The sequence below is a fragment of the Pistacia vera genome, unplaced genomic scaffold (genome assembly GCF_008641045.1).
Source record: "Pistacia vera cultivar Batoury unplaced genomic scaffold, PisVer_v2 Contig117, whole genome shotgun sequence".
Taxonomy (NCBI): Eukaryota; Viridiplantae; Streptophyta; class Magnoliopsida; order Sapindales; family Anacardiaceae; genus Pistacia; species Pistacia vera.
Genome location: NW_022195215.1, coordinates 2,967,728 through 2,990,869, shown reverse-complemented (window position 1 = coordinate 2,990,869; position 23,142 = coordinate 2,967,728). Strand labels below are relative to the sequence as shown.

Below are 23,142 nucleotides of genomic sequence, written 5' to 3'. Positions count from 1 at the left end.
TGAAATGAGTGGGATAAATGTCCCTAGCGGGGCACAATATGGGGTCTACTTCACCGGCTATTGTGAGGTTCGGAAATTTGATTAGAGTAGATGAAAAGGATGGTCTTACGGAGGGGGACAGAAGTCTTTCTAAAAGCCAAAGGAGGAGATTAGCCAAGAAGGCGAGAGAAGTTCCTAACGCCCAGCCGTCCCATGATTAAGCTTGCTTCGTGGAATGTAAGGGGTCTTAATTCCCCTTTGAAACAAAAAGAGGTTAGACATCTAATCTCTTCCAATAAAATTACAATTGTGGTATTTTGGAAACTAGAGTTCGTGAACCAAATTTGAGGTTACTAAGTCCTTGACGTTTGGGGGATGGGATGTAATCCATAACTATGTGTGCTGCCCTAATGGTAGAATTTGGGTTGCTTGGAATCCTAGTTTAGTGAGGTTTGAAATCATACAATCTACGAATCAAGCTATCCATGGTAAGGTTGTTTATTTGGAGTCTAATTGCTCCTTTGTTGCTCTTGTCTATGGCTCTAATGATCCATGGAAAGGAAAGAATTATGGAGAGACTTAATGGGTAAAGCTCAAGATTTGGAAATACCATGGTGGATTAGGGTGATTTTAATGCGATGAGATTTGGGCATGAGAAAATAGTGGTCTTATAGGTGGAGAAATTACGTTTCAGACTTGAATAATATGTGTAATGAGAAGGCTTGAGGACTTCGGTTATGGGTAACTTTTTCACTTGGAGTAATATGAGAGAAGGAGAACATAGGATTACCACTAGATGATCGAGTCTGTGAATGAAAAGTGGGGCAGGTGTTTGGTAATTCCATAGCCAATTCCTTCCCCCGACATCTCAGATCATTCTTCTTGTATTGTTGAATGTGGGGTTATGTCTTCCTTTAGGAAAATCCCATTTCGGTTCTTCAACTTTTGGGCTCACCATGAAAGTTTTTTCTGTTAGTAAGGCTTGGGAGAAGAAGTTAGGGGTACCCCTATGTATCAAGTGGTTACTAAACTGAAATCGAAGCATTTGGGACATATGCATTCCCCAAAATTGTACATGGTCATGGAGATATATCCTCAAAAATAGGGAAAGGGTAGAAAGAATATCAAATATAACATTGGCAATGGTAAACACCTCTTTGGTTGATAACTGGCACCCGACGGCCCCCTTGTTTGCACCTATGGGGAAAGGATTATTTATGATGCCGGGATTGCTAAGGATGCTAAGTGAGTTCTGTGATTGATGGATGCAACTGGAAGGGCCAACTGCCAATTCTGGGCTCTTATTAACATGAGGAATTCTGTGAATTTCACTCTTCTAATGTTGACGACAAGATTTGTTGGATACCCTCACCTTGGGGGATTTCTCTACACAAATCGGCTTGGGAGGCAATTAGAGGAAGGAGAGCAAAAGTTGAGTGGTGTGACTTGGGGTGGTTCTCAAAGGCTATTCCAGATACTCTATGATCTTAGTGGCTATAAAGGAGAGGTTACCTACAAAGGACAGGTTGATGAGGTATGGGGCTACTACTAATGCTCATTGTTGCTTTTGTAACCATCATGGAATCTCTGACCACTTTTTTTTGCATACCCTTTTTCTAAGTCTATTTGGAGCAAGACTTATTCTTGTGACCTTGGTTAGGGTTAGACCCTGGCATGATTACATCCCCATTGGCAAGGATATGGAAAGGTAGAGTTAAAATCACTTTGGGTAGGCTTGTTAGGGGCTACGGTTTATTGGATTGGAGGGAATGAAATTCGCGAAGTTTTAGCGGTGACCATAAGGATTCTTTCACCTAATCGATGCTATCAAAAGTGTTGTGAAAGATAAAGCTATGGACCTTAGGAATGTCACAGCATCCTACAGCAATAGGAAGTTGGCGAATGATTAGGGCCTCCCTAGATCTATTTTCAAAGACGTTTCTCAAGTTCTCAACAGCATTTGAAGATTGGATTACAGAGGGTTACGCAGAAGGGTTTTTGCTTGGTTGTTTTGTCTCATTGGTAAAGAGTTTGATTTCGTGTTTTTCTTTTAATGATCCTAACCTAGGGAGATGTCCTATGGTAGGTGGGATTTTTGGTGTTCTGTTTGCTTTCTTCTTGGTGTTTGTCTCCCTTTGTGGTTTTAGATAAACCCGTAGAGCGGATGGCTGTTTGTAAACTTGTTTCTTTTGTTTCCTATTTTCGGGGCATGTCCCAAAATAGGCTAGTCGCCTTTTGTTAGGCCTTTGTACATTCTTCTGTTTTTTTAATATGATTACTTACTTATCAAAAAAAAAAAAGAAACCCCCTAAGTCGGGGTGTTCTTGTTGGTTTTAAAATTTTATTCCACAAATACTCTATTCACTACAAAATTATCCCAATTATATCCAAAAATCACTATTGCCGATAAAATTAAAATGCACAAAACAGAAGGAAAGAGAAAAAGACTTGACTTCTTTTCATTCGATTGTTTGTTCTTCAGCTTCTTCAATTCTCTCAACAAGGTTCGTTTTTCTATTTCTCTCTCGTTTTTTGTTTGGGTTTAATGGTATATCTGCCATGCTTAAATGAGGGAAGGATCATTCGTTCTCTTGGTAGAATCATTCATGTTTTCCTTTTTGATTTTCTTTATTGGGTGCTTGATAATTGACTGAAATGATGGGCTATTCTTTATTTTATTTTATTTTTGACATTTACAAGCAATTTAAAATTTATTTCAATCTCGGATACTACTTTGATTTGCCCTAGATTTGCAAAAAGTTATTCTTTTTAATTTTCTTTCTTCTAGTTATTGTTTTATCTTTTTAATGGATTTGTGGTTTTAATAGGGGTCTTTTTTATAGTTAAAAAGTTTTTTATAGTAATTTTTTTTTTTAAATCTTTGAGATGGGTTATATGATGCATGATTGTTTGTGAGATGATGTTAAACATGAATGCAAATTTGGTGTTCTCTTTTCTTTCTTCTTGCTGTTCATCTCCCTTTGTGGTTTTTGATAAACCCCTAGAGCGGATGGCTGTTTGTAGGCTTGTTTCTTTTGTTTCCTATTTTCGGGGCATGTCCCAAATAGGCTGGTCGCCTTTTATTAGGCCTTTGTACATTGTTCTGTTTTCTTTAATATGATTACTTACTTAACAAAACAAAAAAAAACATGAATGCAAATAAAAAACTGATCCTTGGAAGGCTGAAAATTAATCACTAGAAGATGACGTAAAGTGTGGAGTTTATTAAGATTTTTTATTTGAGTGAAATTATGGATATAAAGAGACTTTTTTTTGGGTCATACTATGATTGCATTTCAGCCTATTTGCATAAGCATGTGCAAGGAAACATGGTGGGAGGAACCTTCACATCACAAGGCGATGACCAAATATTGCAAACAATGAAGAAATAATTTCCAAATATCGTATGGGAGAAAGAAAATATCCAAAATCACTTGAAATTTATCAAGAAATCATGGGCATCTTGTCATGAGATTTCTAAGGATGGATTGAGTGGTTTTGCATATGATCAAACTAATTCAATGTGGCACGTTGAACCAGAAGTGTGGGACAGACTTATCAAGGTGAGCTCATGTTTAATTGTTTACATACACTTTAAATATGCTTGTTGGAGAAATTATATTGTTACTTACAATGTGTGTATTTTATATAGTCAAATCCTAGTACTGTTGAATGGAGGAGCAAGCTTGTATAAAACTACGACAAGTTATATGAGCTCTTTGCAGAAGATAGGGCGAATGGGGAAGATGGTGACACCCCTAGGGAGATGAAGAGAAAAAGAGCTCACTTATCTCAAAACAATGTAGAATGCCCTCATTCAGTTGAGGACATTGATAACGTGGTGGCACAAAATCAAGCTTTATTGAATGCTATTAATGTTGAAAGAAATGAGAATGACTTGACTTCTCCAGGCTACCAATCTGAAGTTACATCACGTAAGTCTGACGCAAGGTTAAAGAGGACAACAATCCTATAAAGGAGGTAGTATAGTGGTTAGGGCAACACATTACCTAGGTGAAGTGGTTAGGGCAACACTTGCGTGCTAAAAAGTGTGCTAATAAATCTTCTTCGAAGGACAATGAATTGTTGGAGCATTTAGTTGAGATTGGGATTAAAGATGATGATGAGTTGCTACGTGCTCAGATTTTCCTTCTTGAAAATCCCATGAAGCTGCGTGTGTTTTACTCGTTTCCAGCCCATCGCCACAAGAGTATCTTAATGAAAATGCTTGAAAATGCAGCTACTTAATTCTTTTAACAAGGTAAGTCCCACAATAGCTGCTAGTTTTTTTGACCATTTGGCTTGAAGAAACTTAAGAAGTTACTTCCAGGTATATATTTTAGATTTAGTGAGTTTTTGCTGTTGCTTTTTATTAGTGATAACCACTTATACTAGTTCCATGGGCTGCTCACTTATGTACAAAAGCATATGAAAACAAGAATACTTGCTTATTAAGTATATTGACTTTATGTGATTTAGTTGATGCAGATCCTAATTAATTTTATTTTTATCTAGTGGAACATTCAATTATTGAATACATCTTTACTTTATATTTATACAATTGTTTTAGTAACAAGCAAACCATCTCCAATGGGTAGAAACTAAGTATTAAATATCCCCCCATGCTTTTTGCTCTCTTAATAATTAATCCATGGTCTTATGCCCCGTCTAATTAGATTACTCCCTCCTAATAACATGATTTATCACATTAACCTGCATCTTTGTACTCGTTTATTAATATGTTTTGCGCATCTTCAACTATATTAAATATAAAATAAATTTTAAGCAATCATAAACAAAAAAAAAAAAAAAAAAAAAATTATTAAAATCTTATTTCTAGATGCTTTCTTGAAGGAGTGGAGTTGCAATTTTTCAATCATTTCATATGTTGCAAAGAATGGCGAAGAAGGATAAGGAAACTTTATCACATTTGAAGTTATAAAATACTAATAAGTAGAAAACAAATATAGAACCTTTACCTTGTAATTGAAAAAACAAAACTCCCAAGTACTGGTTTAAGTTGGGGTACTTTTATGGGCATATATGTAAATTTATTATTTTAAAAAACTATTAGAACCGCTAGAAAATAAACTCTCACGTGTAGGTTGGATGTTTTAAAAACCGCTAATAAAAACCCATCTAAACCGCTACGGTGGTTTACTCTTAAAACTGTTACGACGGTTTATCCTTATAACCGCTACCAGTATCTGTTTGTCATTTCCAAACCTTTTAGGTACCAACTTGTCTTTATGGAAAACTTTGGGTAAGTGTAAGTCGTTCGGCCTTAATATATTTGATAAAATTCAGCCTATTCTCAATTTTTATATTAAAAAATCCTAGAGGGTTTACCCAGTCGTTAACTTCAAGGTCTTGGGGGATTAGTTAGACATCCCCGGTCTCTTAAAAAAAAAAAAAAAACATACTCTATCACCTGGGTACCAACTCAGCATTTTGAATTTGTACCTTTAAATTAGGATAAGTTTGTATAATAATCAAGTTTTGCATTTTGAGCTTTATGTTTAAATTTCATGTAGGCTTATTTGAATCATCCTATTAATTTTATAACTCCAATACAGTTCTCTAAATCAACTTAATATATATTTACATTAACACTTACTAATAATCCTACCAATACAATCACAATTTGTATATCATTAGAAAAAATACTTATCTTATTTCATCAATCCTATTCATCCTTATTAAAAAGATTTCATATTCCTTGTTATAAATGAATTTTTTTCTTATTATTCTTTATTAAAAAGGAAATTCATAGATAGGTCTCCACCGTTTCACTAGTATCATTTTTACGATTTTTTATTTTTCTTTACATTGTTATCATATAATTAACATTTCTTTTCAGGAATGGAACCTCGCCGCTTCTTTTAAGACATATTTGGAACCTGTGCAATCATAGAAACCATACTTTGTGGGTCTCTTGGGTCCGAATTCATCTTTTGAGAAATAGAAGCATTTGGGACATCAACATTCCCCAAAATTGTACATGGTCATAGAGACATATCCTAAAAAATAGGGAAATGACTAGAAAGAATATCAAATGTCACATTGGCAATGGTAACACCACCTCTCTTTGGTTATAACTGGCACCCGAACGGCCCCCTTGCTTGTGTCTATGGGGAAAGGATTATTTATGATGCAGGGATTGCTAAGGATGCTAAGGTGAGTTCTGTGATTGATGGATGCAATTGGAAGTGGCCAAGTGCCAATTCTTGGGCTCTTATTAATATAAGGAATTCTGTGAATTTCACACCTTCCAATGTTGACGACAAGATTTGTTGGATACCCTCACCTTCGGGGGATTTCTCTACCAAATCGGCTTGGGAGGCTATTAGAGGAAGAAGAGCAAAAGTTGAGTGGTGTGACTTGGTGTGGTTCTCAAAGGCTATCCCAAAATACTCTGTGATCTTATGGATGGCTATTAAGGAGAGATTACCTACAAAGGAAAGGTTGATGAGGTATGGGGCTACTACTAACGCTCTTTGTTGCCTTTGTAACTCATCTATGGTATCTCTTGACCACTTATTTTTTGCATGCCCTTTTTCTAAGTCTATCTGGAGTAAGATCCTTATACTTGCTGACCTTGGCTATGTGGCTAGACCTTGGCATGATTACATCCCCCATTTGGCAAGGAAATGGAAAGATAAGAGCCTAAAATTCACTTTGGGGTAGGCTTTGTTTAGGGGCTACAATTTATTGGATTTGGAGGGAGCGGAATTCACGGACTTTTAGGGGTGACTATAAGGATTCCTTCACCATAATTGATGTTATCAAAAGTGTTGTGAGAGACAAAGCTATGGATCTTAGGAATGTCAAAGTATCCTATAGCAATAGGAAGTTGGCGAATGATTGGAGCCTGCCTAGATCTATTTTCAAAGATGTTCCTCAAGTTCCCGACACCGTTTGAAGACTGGATTACGGAGCGTTACGCAAAATGGTTTTTGCTTGGTTGTGTTTCTTTCATTTGTAATGAGTTTGATATTGTGTTTTTCTTTTTGTTCTTCTTTTAAATGATCCTAACCTAGGGAGGTGTACTATGGTAGGCGGAATTGCTGTTGTTCTCTTTGCTCTCTTCTTGGTTTTTGTGGTTTAAGATTAACCCCAAGAGTGAATGGCCGTTTGTAGGCTTGTTTCCTTTGATTCCCATTTTGGGACATGTCCCAAAATAGGCTGGTCGCCCTTTATCAGGCCTTTGTACATTCTTCTCTTTTTTAATTTATTTACTTACTTAACAAAGAAAAAAAAAAAAAACATTTCTTTTCAGTGAAAAACAAATTTCAAAGTTCTCAATCTATTATTAAAAGCTCTTATAAGATTTTGTAAAGCGAAATAAATATAATTAAGTATTATGTTGAAAAAATTTTCAACCCTCCCCAAAATAAATTCCTACTTTCACCCCTGTACATCGCCTCCATCACCGCTATCATCTCCATCACGACCTCAGCATCCCTTTTTTTAGTCACCACCTCCATCACCGTCTCAAGTCTCAACTTCCCTTTTCCAATTAATCCTGCGTCAGCCTCTCCATTTTTCCATCAAACAAACATAAAATAAAGGAAAATGTTTAAATAATGGAAAAATTAGTTTTTTGTTCATCCCATCTAAAACTCAACTATTTCAATCTGGTTAATGGAGGATAAAATGGAACTCATATTCGTTCTGAATTTTCTGATCTTTATTTCCTAGAACATATCTTGCGTTTTCTTCCATTAAGACAAATGAAAACAATTTTTTACCATTAGTTTGGTTGATTCAGAATAGGATTTCTTGCTTTTCAGGTCAACACAACTCAAAAATTTCCAATCTACTTCCCCCCTTCAAAATTTCTTTGGCTTTTAACGGAAAAACAATCCCAAAAGGTTGGCCACCGTCTTTTTGGTTTTATTTTAGTTGAGTACTACAATTGATTTTAATTTAATCCTTAATTTTATGCTGTATTTTATTTAGTCCTTTGTTTTATATTTAATCTAAATTAATTAAATTTGGCACATGTTCATGTATGATTGATACCCTTCTGGTAGTGTGATTAATGTTCTTAAACTCGACTGGGGCACATCAGCATGACAACAAAAAATCCCAGTATTGTAAAAATTCAATAAGAAGCTTCAATAACAATCTCAACATCAAAGTTTACAACTAATTACAAATTCAATATCAAAATTCATAAAGAAATATATCATTTTTTAATCAAAGGCATACAATCAACCAAACCAAAAGTCGAAAACAAGAGATGCAGAAAGTGTATGATTTGAACCCTAATCAGCCATAACTTCCATTAGTGTGAAGAGTGAAAATTTGGTTAGTAGAGAATTTCATAAAGCTCACAGTATCAACAACCACAAATATCAAAACCACTTCCCCAGTGCTTGTATAGATCATAAAAATAAAAGCAATATTTTTATAAGCTTCAAAATTAAGTTTCCCGGTAAATGATGAAGCATTAAAATTTTTTATAGCAGCAAAACCCTCCTCAGCCGAAATTTATCCATTAAGACACTTGTTCAAATACTTTGGTAACTCCAAAAACTCCTATTTGCATGTGAAAAATAGTAACTATAGTTGTCAAAATCAACTAACTTCAACACTCAAGCTGAACATGTAAATTTTAACATCATTTAGATTTGGAATGCAAACCTTAAAATATCAAGCATATGAGTCCTTTGAGCAACGAGAACACGATGCCTAGAAACATATAACTTTTGAAATAGTTGGTCCACAATTTCAGCTTCACCATTAGCCTGACCAGGAAGTCAATTGAAACAACATTTTGGTTGGAAGTAAATAATGTAACAAGAAACTAAGGTAAATACAAATTGCAAACTCATAGAAGCAAAAAAAAGTTTTTCTTATTCTAGGCAAACGACACAAGTAGACTCCAAACACCCACATCCTTTGTCAACCAAACTGAGACGAAAAAAATAACTGAACCAGGTATTCACCTTCTTCAAATGGTTTAGGCTCAATACCAAGATAGGGGTAAGTATTATTCTATTACCTAGACACAAAAGGCAGATATAAAGATCAAAAAATCAAGAGCACTGATATCCAATAAGAAGAAAAACAAAGTGCATTAAGTGAGCATAGTGAAAGGAGACACACAATATCTGTCAGTTCAAAATTTTAGTCAATTAATCTTTACTGATTTAATGATTAAAAACTTCAAATGTTATGCAATCGATTGCCTGTGTTTACCACATCATATTGATTTTTAGGTTGGAACTTTGAAGTTCCAAATCAGTAAATTGCCATTAAATAGTCATCTGAATACTCCAAATTCCCATATGGAATTAGATAGTTAAGAGGAAGCATTTATAATGAAGGTCATCAAGCACATAAATCTATACACAAACCTCTTCAAGAATGAGAAAACAAGATTAGCATGAGTCCACCCAACTTCTTAGAAATAGAATAGTCTCCTCTGCAAGTGTCCAAAAAGATAAATCTACTGTGCCCACTACAGAGCTTGTCAGTCAGCCTGGGGTTTCCAATCTTGCTCATAGAAAATGACCTGAAAAAAAAAAATTAGAATTAGTAAAATGTCATTTAAAATTAGAAAGGAGAGAAGTTTATGTTTCCTACAACATTGGAGCCCAAAAACAAAAAAATGATTTCAAAAAGCATCATTTCCATCAGCTTAAAAATTGAATCTCCCTATAGTTGATGGTGCACTGAAATTTCTTATGAGGAACAAAACGCTTCTCAACCTTAACTGATCCATGCAAACACCCAAAGGAATCTTGTCACAACTCCAAAAAATCCTTCATTGCATATGAGAAGCAGTAACTCTACTTGCCAAAATCAAATAGCTTCAGCAATCAAGCTGAAGACATACAATTACCGTGTAGGATACTTAAATCCCCATTAGGTTTCAGCTTTCATTATGCCTTGCTAGTCTACTTATGGAACTTCATCCTAATTTATTTACTACTATAATTCCATATCTTCTTACAAAAAAAATGAAACTATGTATCACTAAGTATCCCAAAATCATTCCAGAGTTCTAGTTGGACTTTACACCTGTTGTAGTGATGAGCAAAATCAATCTCTCCACAAGTGTTCTTATATCACTAGATTAATTCTACCTACATCCCCAACCTTCAACTTCCAGGACGGAACACCCACAAGGTGAAGTAGAGCTTCTTTATTATCTTCAAGTCCCTAACATTTCAGGAGCCAATGATAATGCCAACTTATTGTAGATCACCATCCTATGCTAAACAAGCAATCTGTTCTTTCTCATCTCCTTTGAGTTCATACCTACAGTACAATTGAGCAGATCAACAGAATGATTCTTTACTTCTTTTCAGAATCCCAACTACTGACCGAACAAAAAGCACCTTCTTGTTAGATACTTGACTACAATACAAGGTTTCATTTTCTCCAAATGAAATTTAGGAAATTAGCATTTTTTTTTCACAAACTGTTCAAAATTGAAAACAATGAAACTATTTGTGATGCATGAAATTGCTCACTAATGGTAATTAAGTACTAGAGATGGGTTACTCATCATAATTTTCTTGAAATAAGTCACACACATGGCCTCTAAGTACGTATTTATAGCTAAGCTAGCAAAAACTGCTATAACCAGAGTAAGGGATAGGAAGAAAGATTCCTGGTAATTCAACAACATCACTTGAAGGTACCTGTGAGCACACAAAAACAGAGAGTAAAAGCTTAGATGAAGATTTACAATTCTGCTGGGGAGTAGGCCAAGACGATGAACTATCAACAAGAATGCAACTTTTGAAAACAAAGAATGTACACTGTAAAAACCAGTTGCAAGCTACAATTATTAACACCACTCAACAATTCACATTAAACACGACAACATTCTTTTTACGTTCTCTTTTAGTTGAGACAGGTTTATAAGAAGAGGGAGTCAATTAGTTCTATTATGCCCCTTGTTCACCAAACTTGAGTTATAGCTTTATCCGAAGTTATATATACGAATCAGACTAAAGTTAAATTGTTTAATAACAATTTGGTGCATATTAACATTAGCTACAAAAATTAAGGGCCTCTTCTAATACACAAATGAAATACAAGATGTATCCTCCAAAGTTTTTAGGAAATATGACACAACCACTACTCTTTCCTGTGAGTTCTCCACTTAAATGACCAGCCATAGTCCGAGAGTTATGACCTTTTGCAACATGCTCAGCCAACTCTTTCTTAGCCTCATAGTCAAAATATTTTTGCTTGTTATTACCCTATTCTAAGATTGAAACATATTAAATTGAAAACCTCTTGAAACTTTAGAAACGTTTATACTCTGAGTTTAAAGATCAGCTTCCCCTTTGTTATATTTATCTATCAACGTCTGGAAGGGCATTGAATCTTGGGAAATTACTTCCTATTTGACAGATGTTAAATGAAAAAAAAAAATAAGTGTATCCAAGTATAGTGAGATTAGAGGCCTTGTGCTCACTTACCTAGTAGATTTCAACCACAAACTTCACATGTATATACTGCTACCTACAGAAGTGGCTTAACATCTAAACAACGGAATTATAATGCGAGATATCCTTAAGCGCTGGCCAATGTATGAAGCAATGACCTCCCTAATAGTAAATGGCCGCCCTTTTGAAGATGCTCTTATATAAACTTCACTGCATCCAGAATGGGAATGCATTAGCCCACCAAATTTATCAAAGATTTTATACTCCATTCAATATATTCTGATATCAGCATATAAGACATTTTTCATGAATAATGCATGACAACTAATTAACACAAACAACAGTTCAACTACCGTATGCAAAAGCTATAACAAAATGTTTACCACTATACTATGGTTCATGCAGAAATAAATCAGAAAGAACTAGGTTATACTCGAATTTTATTAACTGTCATCTGACAAACAATAATTGATAAATATGCAATAGCCAAATAACTTATTATCTAAATTACGTCTTTGAAAATTGGAGGCCTAAGTACATATTGCTAACACATGATCACAAAGATAACAGTATAAAAGTGGAAGTTTTTAATTTATTTAAGCTTCAACAGAAACATACTTAATTATCAGCACCAAACAACGAGTCACAAACAATTCAAAACAAATCATCATCAGTTATCAATCAAGTTCGGTGCATAGTGAGGATGCTCCTTGGAATACAATGCCTAGAAACATTCAACTTCTTAAGTGCTGGGTCCAACATTACAACCTTACCATTAGCCTGATCAGGAAGTCAATTGAAACAACATTTTGGTTGGAAAGAAACAATGTAAGAAAGCAGTAAGGACTATACCAATTGCAAGCATACAGAAACAACAAAAGTTTTTCCTATTCCAAGCAAAAGGAACACATAGACTCCAGATATAAGCATCCTTTGTCTACAAAACCAAGATGAAAAGGATATTTGACCAGGTGTTCACCTTCTTTAAATGGTCCAGGCTCAATATCAAGAAAGGATGAAGAATGGTTGTATTACCTCAACACAGAACGAAGATATAAAGGTTAAAAAATCAAGAAATTGATATCCAAGAAGGAGAGAAACAAGAAACATTAAGTGAGAACGATGAAAAGAGGCAAAATATAATATCAGTCAACCAGCAAGAAGCACACCTATCAACACAATAAATCTTGATACGTGGTTCCTACAATGTATGAGTGCCACTTACATAAACGCAACAATGGGATTCATCTTACATTACTGCCAAGGTAGTTTTCAAGGAGAACCCTTATTAAAAAAGCCAATGAAACATCTTCACATCATAGTCTACATCGCCACCAATGGTAGACAAATCCAAATAGCAAAATTAGGTAAATTATACATGTATAAGAATCCCAAATTTTTATGACAAAATCAACATTAACCATTCTATAAGGATGAAAGAAATTCCTGGAAATAAAACATGTATCAATTAATAAATTTCAACCAATATAACAAGACAAGAGTAGACTACTAATTATTAAAAGCAAGGAAAGGGGATACAAATCATTTCTATAGTTAACCTATGGTGAACACTTCCTGTGAACTAACTTGAAGCATCCTATTTCATGTTTCCTCGTAGGTGTGCCCTCCCATAAGTAGAAAGGGATATGCAAAAAAATTCAACACAAAGTGAAGAAATGTAGTACAGTAGCAAAGAGAGCTTTCAGAATTAGAAACTTACAATTTGAACTATTGTTTTGCTATCATCCCAACACTCATATCAATCCTAGGTTTAAAAGGATGATAATTCAAGACATAAGACTGCCAAGAGTTAAATAATAAAGGAGTGAGGCACTTAAGAAAAATAATTTCGCAACTTAAAATTCTGATAACAAATAATTGGACTCTCTAAATCAAGCAAAGTTCTCTAAAGTCTATAGCTACTTCAGTATCAACAGCCTGACTGGTGAGTCTATCTTGTTTCTATAACTAAACCATCTCTTGCCCTATGTTTGAAAAATTAAAATGCACCAGAAGATGTATGCTTCCAATAGTACGTACTTTTACACAGCCTGAGATGATAGAAGAAGCCCCTCTTACAAACATTAAATAAACAATTTAATGTAGAAGAAAAGACAAATCACATATCAAGTCTAGTGAGATAAGAGATCATGTTCTCAATTACTTGTTAAGGTAAAAAGAAATTCTTTAAAAGCAGTCATAAAATTACTAAAATAGGCCTAAAAAGAAATGAGGTATCTTGAAATAATATAATGTCCAAAATGAAGCAATGTCATCCAGTGAGAATCAATAATCTATGAAAATGCAGCATTAAGACAAAATATTAAAAAGAAGACTATAGTTTGATTCTTCAAACATGAAGCAACTAGGCCACCTAATCAGTCTTCAATATAAATTAAAACATATCTAATTCAAGTCAAACTTAACCAGGAGCAGAATGACTAACCAGAATTCTGAGAATGACGCCTTTGATAAACAACATTTCAGTTCAGGAATAGATATACGACTCCTAGGGACTTCACGCCTAAGATTATATGATTGCACAATAGCAAAAGCCACTAATTGAAAAGCATTGTTTATACTACCCTCATCACCATCCTCTCTATGCATAGCAATCAAATGGTTGATGTTTAGTGATAATGTGTGTAGGAGATCAAGAAACAAACTATTTCTAGATCCATGACGTAAAAAATGTGGCACATAAAGTACATAATCCCATAATACATATTTTTAGTTTCAGCTCACAAAAAAATAAGCGCACATGTCTCATGGATATATATATGACTTGAAGGACACTTATGCTTCCAACTGAAGCTTTAGCTTCTTGTAAAGAGACTAAAAAACGAGATTCAAACCAACTCCCCCAGCTCTTGCAGAGATCAGAAAAACAAAAACATTATTTCCATCAGCTTCATAATTGAGTCTCCCCGTAGATGATGAAGCACTGAAATTTCTTATAGCAGCAGCTAAACGCTCCTCAGGCTGAATTGATCCATCAAGACGCTAATAGGAATATTTTCATAACTCTAAAAAATCATACATTGCATGTGAAAAGCAGTGCCTATAGTTGTCAAAATCAACATTCAGCACTCAAGCTGAACACATAAACCTTTAACATTATTAACATTCGAAAAGCAAACCTGTAAAATATCTAGTGTATGCTTCATCTAAGCAAAGAGAAGAACACAATGCCCAGAAGCATACAAGTTTCTAAGTAGTTGGTCCAAAATTACAAGTTTACTGCTAGCCTGATCAAGAAGCCTTAAAAACAACATTTTGGTTGAAAGGAAATTATATGATATGGTAGAAGGAAGATAAAAATTGCAGACTCAGAAGCAGTAAATAGATTACAATTCCACATTCATCATCTTTTGTCTACAAAACCAAGATGAGAAGGCTACCTGAATCAGCTGTTCGCCTTCTATAAATGGTTTGGGCTCAATTCTAGGAAAGAGGTGTGGGAGGCTACATGCCTTTCGCATCTGTATTACCTAGAAAAGGAAAGATGATTTAATGATTAAAACATTATGAGTATTAATATCCAATAAGTATAGAAACAAGGTGATGAATCCAATAAGAAGATTTATCTTTAAGTTGAACAAAGGCCTAACTCAGCAAACTTTCCATTGAATAGTTATCTAAATTACACCAAGTCCATATGAAACTGAATACTTCAGAGTAAGAATCTTGGCTGAAGGTCATCAAGTGCATAAATGTCCACACAATACTCTATCAGAATGAGAAAAGTAAGATTATCATGAGTCAACCTAACTTCTCTTTAGAATATAATAGTCTGCTCTTTAAGTTTTCCAAGAGAAGAAAGCATTTAGTGTTACTACAGTATATATGGGACAATGAAGAACAAGGCATCAAGGAATAAATTGAGAAACAAACACATACAATTTTCTGTAAAGACTTATGGTTAGAAACACCAGAAGACCATGCAAGAAGTTTTGGTTAGGGGTGTTCAAAAAAATGCAAAAAGCCGAACCGAACCGGTAACAGAATCGAAAAACTGGTTAACCGAAAAAACGGTTCGGTTACGGTTCAAAAAATTCAAAAAACCGAATTTTCGGTTCGGTTGCCGGTTCGAGAAAAATTAGAAACAGTTAACCGAAAACCGGTTTTCTAAACCGGTTTTTCAAATATATATATTATATTAAATAAATAAATAATAGCCTAAGCTAAAATAAATCCCTAATTCACTCAATCTAAAATGCCAACCCAAAATTTTTTTCTTAGTTCCCAATGTATTGTCTATATTTACAATTTAATTTTGGATAATTAAAAAAAAAAGTTTTATCAAAAAAAGAAAGAGAAAACTGGTTCAAACCGGTTAACAGCTTTTTTTAAAACGGTTAACCGGTTTTTCGGTTAACCGAAAAACCGGTTTTCCCTAAAACCGGTTCGGTTTTGGTTCGAGAATTTTCCCGAACCGAAAATCCGGTTCAGTTTAGAAAAGCCGGTTAACCGCTTTTGAACACCCCTAGTTTTGGTAGCTCCTTCCTCAATATTGAAATTTACACTTTCTTTTGCAACGAGACCATTGGAGCCATCCTGTCATGACCAAGTCCAATAATCTCTTATGACATGACAAATCTCTATAGAAGTAGTTACAACAGAACCAAGAGGAAACACTTTAGTACAAATTCAAAAAAGAATAGTAAGTCTATACTTTTGTCTCATTAAGAGGTGGCAGCCTTCAACTTCCAGACTCAAATTAGTTTAAAATTTTTTTGCCGAAGCATGAAGGCATGCAATATACATTTCAAACTCCTAAACCGTTCCTTGGCTGATTTTAAATTATTTGATTATTACAAAGACAATAGTTTTTATTGAATTGTATAATAGGGAGAAAAAAAATGGAGATTTAGCAATTATATAAATAAGTACCCAGTCAAGAAATATGAAATTACACAAGCATTGATCTTGTCCTTGCATAAATAATGTAACAATATAATTGATCTTGTCCTTGCATAAATAATGTAACAATATAATTCATAGATTTAGTTGTACCAAAAAGGAGCAAATGCCTAGCTTCCCGAGAAGAAGCAAAATAAAAAGGGAAAAATACATGTTTGGTAGGTTCAATGATCTAATTTAGGAAGAGTAATTAAAAGCATATGCATCAATCTACCAATTTGAGCTTCAAAATGAAGGTACAGAAATACAAAATGAATAATGCAATAGAACCCTGATTTCAGTATCCAATACCTAATATTATTTTTGTCAATGTTTACCATTATACTATTGTTCATGTAGAAATAAATCAAAAACAATTGAGTAATACTCAAATTTTATTAAATTGACACCCGAAAAAGGAAATGAAAAAGAAAGAATTAACATCAAATAATCAAAGAAAGAGAGAAGAATACCTTTTATCCACGTCGAAGTGAAACAAAAAAGTATGAAAGGAAAAGAAGAGAACAGGGAGAGGAGGGAATTGATCGGTGCCAAATAATAGTATAGGAGAAGAGTATATAAACAAAACAAACTATCCACACCACCACTGAATCAATCCATCATCATAAATAATAAAAATACCAACACAAAAATATCTCCTAAGACCATAAAAAACTTGTTATAAGGGTAACTATTTTAATTTAGATTTGCATAAACTGTAAAAGGTGAGGGTATAACTAATTAGAAAATTAAAAAAAAAAATCAAGAAGTGATTCATAGGCAAAATACATCACACTAGTTAAGAAAAAAAAAAAAGATGGAAGACAAATCCGACTAACAAAGTTAAGAAAATTTTAAACGAATAAGAATCCCCAATTTTTATGAAGAAATCAGCACTAACCATTCTATAAAGATGAAAGAAATTGTTGAAAATGGAACATGTATCAATTTATAAATTGCAGCCATAAGCAAACTAATGCAAACCATATTTTGAAAGAAGTTGCAGCCATAAGCAAGAAGGAATAATAAGTTCTTAAAATCATGTCTTATATAGTAATTCTGATCTTTCGGTAGAGAGATTAACATCCAAGCTATGAATGAACCTAGATAAGTATCCTTAGTGCACACTGTACAGTATCAAGGAAGACAAGTTTCATGAGAGAAAGAAAATTGTGCAAAGTTAATGTTACGTAGCCATAATCATAATTAAGGCTATGAATAATGAAGCAGTGTATGTAAAATGTTGAGAAAAAGATAGAACTTCATGAATTAACTATGAATGAACCCGAAAGACAAGTTCAATTGCTCATAGCTTTCTCTTAAGTGAGGATTCTATTCATGACTGCCGTAAATCCTACATGTTCTAAAATCTTTGTGTCACTCTCACGGAGACAAATGAGTGCCTTAAAACATAAACATAGTGTGCTCACATATAGTACGGGAAAAATAACTATCCTAATCAAACAAAGGAATAATGTGCTCATAAATCCTCCGAGATAAAGTAAAATCCCCATCACATAACAAGTAATGCAATTTCTATACACCTTGAAGTTCCAATATATCACAAAAATAAACAATAAAGAAAAGCTAGCAAGAACTAGGTGAACTTTTCATGATAGAAAAAATTATCTCAACAAAGCAGGAGGCACACCGGGGCAGCTGCAACAGCTTCTTCTGCTTCTTTGAGCCGTACAAGTACTTCACCTGCCGCTTTTACAGCTTCAGCAGTATCCCACAATTGAGCTTGAATCCCTTTATTCTCATCCCTGAGATATCTCCTCTCTTTCTCTCTTTCAGCTTTCAATGCTGAAATTTCAGCTGCAATAGCATTTATGAACTTAGATTCAGCACTCCTTACTCCTGCTCTAGTAGCCGCTTTCTTAACATNCTCATATCAATCCTAGGGTTAAAACGATGATAATTCAAAACATAAGAGCACCAAGAGTTCAATAATAAGGAGTGAGCCACATGAGCAAAACAATTTAACAAATTAAAATTCTGATGACAAATAATTTGACCCTAAATCGAGTAAACTTCTTTACAGTGTAGCTACTTAAGTCTGAAACAACCTGATTGGTAAGTTTATTTTTATCCTCTAACCGACCTAACTCCTGCACTGTATTAAAAAATTAAAGAGGTGTGCTTTACAAAGAAGGGAAAATCTACCACAGCCTAAGACGATAAAAGAAGGCCCTCTTACAAACATTAAATGAACAAGTTATTGTAGAAGCAAAGACATATCATATCAATTCTAGTGAGACGGAGATCGTGTACTTAATTAGCTGTAGATTTAAATAGAAATGGATTAAATTATGTCATATAATTACTGAAATAGCCCTGAAAATAAATGAGAGATATCCGATGCAAATCTAATTGTCAGTTGAAATTCAGCATTACGACAAAATAATAAAACCAAGACTCTATTTTGGTTTTCATAATAGGAAGAAACTAGGCCACCTAATCTGTCGTTAAAAGTTAAAACATACTCAATTCAAGTCAGACTAAACTAAGTGTGCAGCAACTAACTAGAATTAACATTCCAGGTTAGGAAAGATATATATCACTCCGAGGACTTTATGCCTTGGATTATATAATTGTACAACAGCCAAAGCCACCCACTGAGGAGTATTATTTATACTACCTTCATCATAATCCTCTATGCATAGCTACAAAATGGTTGATATTTAGTGATAAAATATTTGGGAGAGCAAGAAACTGGCACATAAAGCACATAATGTCAGAATACATAATTTCAATTTCAATTTATCAAAACAAATAAGAGCAGATGTCATATGGATATATTTGAGTTGAAGGACTCTTATGCTTCAAAATGAAGCTTAGCTTTCTCTAAAGAGACTCAAAAAAATACTCCCAAAAGATAATAATTTATCAGCAGGGAGTCAGTTAATTCTAAGAATTTCAAACAAAATCCAAAAGCAAAGTTAAGAAAAAAAAAAAGATGGAAGACAAATCCGACTAGCAAAGTTAAGAAAATTTTAAACGAATAATAAACCCTAATTTTTATGAAGAAATCAGCATTAACCATTCTATAAAGATGAAAGAAATTGCTGAAAATGGAACATGTATCAATTTATAAATTTCAACCAACATAACGAAACAAGAGTAGACTACCAATTAATTAAAAGCAAGAAAAGGGGAAACAAATCATTTCAATGGTTAACTTACAGTAAAGACTTTCCACAACCAATTTGAAGCTTACTTTCTAAACTATTGTTCTGCCATCGTCCCACCACTCATTTCCATCCTAAGGTTAAAAGGATGACAATTCAAAACATAAGAGCACCAGAGTGAAATAATAAAGGAGGATGAGCCAATGAGCCAAAATGATTAGCAAATTAAAAATTTTGTGATAAATAGTGGGACTCGATAAAATCGCAGGAAAATTCTCTAAAGTCGGCTACTTAAGTTTGAACAACTTGACGGGTTGGAGGCTAGGGGTGAGCAATGGTAGCGGGTAGATACACGGAACCGGTATACCTACCCAGAACCCACAACTGTGGGGTAGATTCCGATTCATTTTTAGGAATCGACACCTGTGCGGTTCCGGTTCGGTCGGTTTTTCTTCATGGGAGAACCGGACCGGAACCGGACCCTGTAAAAGGGTACCATGTTTGGAACCCTGTAGGGGTACCCGGTTTGAACTGTTTTGCGCAACCTAGTTGGAACCTATTGGGGAACCTGTTTGGAACCTTTTTGGACACTGTTTTGGAAACCGTTAAACCCTATTTGGAACAGGACTATATATGAAATATTGTGAAAGGTAAAAATGGGGGGAGTGCTAGTATTACATATTAAAAAAATTAAAATAGCATAAAAGTTAAAAATTTAGAATAACATAATTAATTAAATAACGCAATTAGTTATACTTCATGACATATAAAACACCTATTAAAAGCGGTAATGATATGAGAATGACATAATATTAAAGTTTGATCAAGTTAGTGATAATAGGAATTCGTCTAAATTAACAGTGTTTTACTGTTTTATGTTCTTAAAAGAATTATTTGATAAAATAGTAGATTTGATTGAGTAAATAGATATATTTAGTTATTACTTCATATCAAGTTCGGAAGAAGTATCTATAAAAAATTAGTAACTTTAATTAATTATATTAGAGTTAAATTGATAAACATAAGAAATTTAATTGACTAGTTAAAATAATAGATTAATGAATTAAACATTTACATTAGTTAAATGATACTTAATTAATTCTAATATAACATTACTAATGGATTTATTAGTAGAGAGGAATTAGTAGCATTACATTAAGGTGATATGACTTAAGAATGGACTTTAAGTTATAAATAATAAAATAGTTAATTAATGACTTTATAATTAGAAATTAATTTAATTATAGCAGTCGTTTAGCTTTATAGTATGGAATACTTAATCAATTATAAATTTATTATAAACTTAGTACAAACTGAATTAAATGATTAAAAATTAATTAATTATAATATTATATTAAAAATTTATACTTATGAGTACTTAATAGTAATTCCACGATAACATTACATTATAGATGATTTATATAATATTATAACATTACATAATGTAATAAGTACGTTAGATTGACGATGGTCATTATTATAAAAGTAGTAAATTACTATTTACTAATAAACTATTAGCATAATACTGTAATGAAATGATAAAAAATTAATTAATTATAACATACTTATAAACATCATTATAAACATTAATTAAGATTGACATTATAGTTAAAGAATTACCAATTAAATGATAAGATTAGTATATGAAGTATATATTATGAGCATATGAATTATTAGCTGTACATAGTGAAATGATTAATAATTACATAATTAGTTATCGAATTAAACAGACATTATGAAACATTAGTAATTTACTACTTTATAGATTTACATACTTAATGAACGCATTGGAAATATAAGAAGTATACATTACCTTAATTATATTATAATATGGATTACTTAATCAATGTTATAACATTTCATTATATAACCTAGTAGTAATCAAATGATTTGAAATTTGAATTAATTATAATATAATATTATAGAGATAGTATGAGTATAATTCATTATAATATTACGTTTTTATATCGATATAGTTATGATAATGAGAAGTAATATAAATTACATAATAAATGATTACTTAATGGATATTGAGTTATGATATTAGGTTGGAAAACATAGGAATTACTAATTTATCTACATAAACAATAGCACAAACGTAATAAATGATAATAAATTTAAGTAAGTATAAACAACCTATAACATTCATTATAAACATTCAAGTTAACTTACATATCGTTAAAATAAATTACTCAAATAATATGATAAGATTATCATATTACATATATATGCTGATTAATACTTAAATGATAAATACATAGTAAATGGATCACATAATTACAATTAGTAGAATTATAACATACCATTATAACATTAGTATTTACTAATTTGAATATTTATTACCTACTTAATTAAACGATTACAATTTAATTATGATAACATTACCTGACAGATTTATCATATTGATACTTAATCAATTAAACAGCCATATAAACATCAGTATATTAATCAAATGTTGGAAATTTACTAATAAAATATTAAATTATAGATATAGTATGATTACTAATCATCTAACATGACATTATACTATATATAGTATGATCCTATAATAATATAACATTACATATGAATGATTACTTAATGATATGAGTTATGAGCGTAGTTTTTAAACATTAGTAATTACTAATTTTACTACATAAACATTAGCAGTCATACTTAAGAAATGAGAAGAAATTGTAATTACTTATTAACTACCTTGATAAACTTTCAGATAAACATAATAAGCATACATTATAGTTAAAATAATTACTCAATAAATTATAATATTATTCATATTAAATTATATTTGATCACTTACTTAATTATAGCTATATAGTTATAATGATCACATAATTCCTTAATTAGTTATGACATTCTAACATACATTATAAACATTAGTAAGTACTATACTATCCATTACTTAATAACGATCAAAACCTTTAATGTACACAATGATACCCATGATGTGAGCTGTATAGTTCAAGGATATGGAGTACTTAATCATTATAAATTCCATTATAACAAAGTATATAATCAAAGGATTTGAAGATTAATTAACTTATAAGTTAAAAATGATGATTATAGTATGATTACTCTTAATTATGAGCAACAGACATTATACGTATTATAGTATGATCATATTACTTAATAATAACATACATAATAAAAGATATACTTAATTGATTATACGTGTATTGATATTATGTTTTAAACATTAGTAATTACTAATTACTACATAAACATAGACGCATATTAATTAAGGATAAGAATTAATGAATTTATAACATTACCTTTAAGTATTTCTTATAAACATTCATTAAGCATACATTAGAGTTAAATAATTACTCAAATAAATATAAATATATTATATACATGATATATTAGTGATCACTTTACTTAATTATAGAATATCAGAGTTAAATGGATTACTAATTGACATAAAGTTATGAATTTATAACATTACATTATAAACATAGTAATGTACTATATTCTACAGTAACTTAATTAAATGATTAAAAATTGAATTAAAATTATAACATTACTTATAGATGTTATAATGATGAACTTAATCAATGATGAACATCATTATAAACATTCGATACTAATTAAATGATTAAGAATTAATTACTTATAATATTAATTATAGAGATTTATAGGATGATTACGTATTCATTATAACATTACTTATACTATTATAGTATTGATCATATAATTAATAATAACCATTACATAATCAA

The 23,142-nt window shown here is 32.4% G+C and overlaps 1 long non-coding RNA gene and 1 pseudogene across 5 annotated transcripts; both read right to left on the bottom strand.

The window, feature by feature from the left end:
- LOC116106888 overlaps positions 1 to 23,142 on the bottom strand; it is an 88,192-nt pseudogene that overhangs the window by 34,576 nt on the left and 30,474 nt on the right.
- On the bottom strand, positions 8,628 to 14,897 carry LOC116107696. Of its 5 annotated transcripts, XR_004124519.1 has the most exons (6): positions 14,795 to 14,897; positions 14,534 to 14,641; positions 13,114 to 14,419; positions 11,427 to 11,603; positions 9,345 to 10,637; positions 8,628 to 8,732 (listed from the first exon to the last, which is right to left on the bottom strand). It is a non-coding gene; the product is annotated as an uncharacterized LOC116107696 (long non-coding RNA). The 5 variants fall into 5 exon arrangements; XR_004124518.1 differs by having other exon boundaries at positions 13,114 to 14,641; XR_004124517.1 differs by lacking the exons at positions 13,114 to 14,419; positions 14,534 to 14,641 and having other exon boundaries at positions 14,795 to 14,893.